This window comes from Mustela nigripes, chromosome 12 (genome assembly GCF_022355385.1).
Source record: "Mustela nigripes isolate SB6536 chromosome 12, MUSNIG.SB6536, whole genome shotgun sequence".
Classification (NCBI taxonomy): Eukaryota; Metazoa; Chordata; class Mammalia; order Carnivora; family Mustelidae; genus Mustela; species Mustela nigripes.
Genome location: NC_081568.1, coordinates 154475283 through 154479112, shown reverse-complemented (window position 1 = coordinate 154479112; position 3830 = coordinate 154475283). Strand labels below are relative to the sequence as shown.

The 3830-nt window shown below is 33.8% G+C and overlaps 1 pseudogene; it reads left to right on the top strand.

Moving 5' to 3' along the window:
* Positions 1-2055: 2055 nt before the first annotated feature.
* Positions 2056-3462, top strand: LOC132028089 (olfactory receptor 2AJ1-like; annotated as a pseudogene).
* Positions 3463-3830: the final 368 nt, after the last annotated feature.

The following is a 3830-nucleotide window of genomic DNA, read 5'->3' as shown; positions in this document are numbered from 1 at the left end:
TTATCTGGACTCAGCAGGGAGCCTGCTTACTCCTCGTTCTCTGCTTGCCTCTCTGCCTACTTGTGATCTCTGTCTGTCAAATAAATAAATAAAATCTTAAAAAAAAAGAATGGTTGCAGATGTCCCTGAACTTTATGAAAGTGGAAAAAACCTAGTAGATGTAAAATGATGAAGAAATTATGGAGTTAATAATAATTATGAAGGTCTTTAATATCTGAAAACAAAAATATAAACATTCTTGTGGTGAGGACAAACACTTATAAACAAGAAAATTGATGTATTGTAGAAAAGTTTTGATAACAGAGTCCATAGTTAAAATTACCTTAATAAGAATTTATTGAGAACACACAACAGGCCAGGGTCTGCTATGTAATGGGGATTCCATAGAAAATAGACATTACCCATCCTTCCTTAAAATAAATAGGGTATGGATTTTTTTTTAAATAAGAATGAATGTAACAAAGTAAAACATTAATTTGAAAAAGAAAATGAGAATGAAAAAATTATGATGATGATAATGATATTTTTGGCTGTGGGAAAAAGTCAATGACTTTAGATAATGATATATTGAATCTGAGTTTTCAGTAATATTCACAGATTTTAGAGAATTACTTACCAGCTCTTGGAAGACATCACTGCACTTAAATCTCAATTTATGTCCATACCAAATTTTACTGAGTTGTAGGTCAAACCAGGAAATACAGAACTACTTAAACATGCATATATCTGCAACTTCATTCAAATGTTAATCTTTAAATATTCCTAACATTATTGCAAAACAGTGTTCACATTCCAGGGTATCAAAATACAATTCGTTTTATTTCATAATAAAAAATCTTGATTTCAGTAAAATAAAATAAAAAAGAAAAAGAAAAATTATTTGTATTTTATCCGGGACATATTTGCACATTTGCATCCCTAAACTGAAAACCAAAACAGATTTCATTTATAAAATTACACTTATGAGTAGTACTAAAAGATAATAAATGACTTGTTTTATGTTATTTATTTTTCATGATCTGCAGCAGTGTTTTCCTAAATTGTACTTGTGTGTGTTTGTGTGTGTGTGTGTGTGTCTGTAAGTATGTAAGTGTGTATATCTATTTATTGAGGGATAAATCATACATATGCAGTATGTGCACATAATAGGAAAGGAAGGGAAGAGTTAAAAAGCCACTATCCACATATAAATATTATTATTTAGGAAAAAACTATGATTCCCTATATAAAGTATTGATAAAGCCTAATTCAATTTCTAGAATTTAATAAACCTGACCAATGTAAAATATAGTCATATTTTAATGAATGAAATTTTGATTTTAATACTCCTATTCAAATTATAGATACACATTATGATGATTTTACAGCATTTTACTACTTACTACTTTAGAAAGATTTAGAAATAATACCTTTCATTTTTTAAGCTTTATACAAATAAAAAATGAGACAGAAAAGTGAGTTCCATAAACTATTAATTTATTCATGCATTTAAAATATGTTACTGAGTAACCATTATGAACCAGGCATTATTTTAGCCATTCAGTTTACACAGGGGTCAAAACAAGAATTTCCACTTGTGAAGATCAAGTTCCAGTCAGTGAGAATTCCAATAAATAATAAATATAGCTCATAAGTTTATTTTACATGTAAAGGATGGAAAGTTATTTGCAAGATACATCAAAGGATAGGACAATAGTTTAGGGGAGGGGATAATGAGATTTTAAGTATGCTGTTCAGGGGTTGGTCTCTTTTAAATGGTGACATTTGACAAAACACTGAATTTGACTTATCAATATGGAAATAAGACTCTGAGATTACATGGAGCTAACAGCTTACTTGATATACCGAATATCATCAGTTGATTCAAACAAATAAATGGCCATGTTGTAAAACAAGCCCATTTCAAAAGTTGGTTGAGAATCTATTCATTTTAATTGCAAAATATTCATCACTCTCATTTTATTATGTTTCTAAATATAAATGAGTTTGAGATTTGCACTACTACTGCATTTTAGCTTTTTTTTTTTTCTAATTTAGGGGGAAAATGTGTTATTCATGATGGAGCATGAGAATCACAGTTCCACCAGTGATTTCATTCTTTTAGGATTCTTTTCTTCTTTGCATTCAAGTCCAGTTTTGTTCTCCTTTATATTAATCATTTTTTTTATTATGGCTATTACATAAAACACAGTCATGATCCTCCTTATCCACAGGAACTCAAGACTCCACACTCCAATGTATTTCCTGCTCAGCCATCTGTCTTTCATGGACATTTTGCATATTTCCAATATTATTCCAAAAATGTCAGGCAGCAGAACTATTTCATTTGCAGGTTGTGGCTTCCAGATATTTCTATACCTCACCCTCCTGGGTGGTCAGTGTCTTCTCCTGGAAGCAATGACTTATGACTGCTATGTAGTCATCTATTATCTACTGCATTATCCAATTTTTATGAGTGACTATGTCTGTATCCTCATGGCTGGAGGGTCCTGACTTGTTGGCACTGTCAACTCCATAGTCCTCACAGCTTATGCCACCCACTTTCCCTCCTGTGACTCAAGAGTCATCGATCACCTTTTCTGTGAAGTACCTGCCATGTTGAAGTCCTGTGTGGACACAATGAGGAGCTTATGTAAGTGCCATATTTTTTCTGTTTACCCTTGTCTCCTTAATCTTTGCTTCTTATGTCTAAATTCTCCTTACTATCCTTCAAATGAAATCACCAGAAGCACCGAAAAAGTAATTTTCTACCTGTTCCTTCCACATGATTTTGGTCACAATGTACTATGGGTCATTTATTTTCACATACATGAGACCCAAATCATACCACATTTGTCGCAGCCGGCATGACAAATCGACCAGGAATGTGAGGGTAAGAGGATGGTGAAAAGAAATTAAGAGACAAAGAGATGGTGGCAGGAGGAGCACCAAGGAGGATGTCTATCCAATAGTGCCAAAGTTTATTTTGCAGAGTTCTGATTTATACCACACAGTAAGGGAATCACCTCCTGTACATCTGGTGTTAGTTTCTATTTTGGACTGAGAGTAGCTGGCCATGCAGAGGTATCAGACAGCCTGGACCTTCGTGGTTTGGACACTTGTGCCATAACTCAATATTCACAAAACACAGGAGCCTTATTAGCTTAGTCTTGAGACAGCAGCTGCAATGGCAACAAGCCAAACCTCACAATGTTCTCATAACAATCACCAGGGAGACACGGTAGCACTCTAGCTTGCCACCTGTGAATGTCCTTGGTTGAAGAGGTTCCCAAGAACTGTTGCTCTATTGGGTTGACCCCTTCTAGGCAGGAGGCCCCCAACACACATTCTAGGCCAGGACAAATATTTAGCAATATTCTAATCATCCTCACATGCACACTGAACCTTATCATCTATAGTTTTAGGAATAAATATGTTCTGGAGGTAATGAGAAATATGCTCTAAAATAACTTTCTCCATTAAAGATAATAAGAAAAATTCTTGTGTTTTCTAAATATTCAATACTTAATGTTATCCATTATTTATGTGTCTGGAAAGAAAATCAATGTTTGTATCCATTAAGAGTGGAAAGTGGATATTCCCAAAACCCTGCTGATAATAAACAAATTTTATAGGCATTTGCTTTATACATACATACATCTAAAAATGTATTTTTCCTTCCTACTAAAATTCTAAGTAGCTTTAAAAATTGACTTTTAGGATTCGAGTCAAGATGGCGGAGAAGTAGCAAGCTGAGACTGCTTCAGCTAGCCGGAGATCAGCTAGATAGCTTATCTAAAGATTGCAAACACCTGAAAATCCATCGGCAGATCGAAGAGAAGAAGAACAGC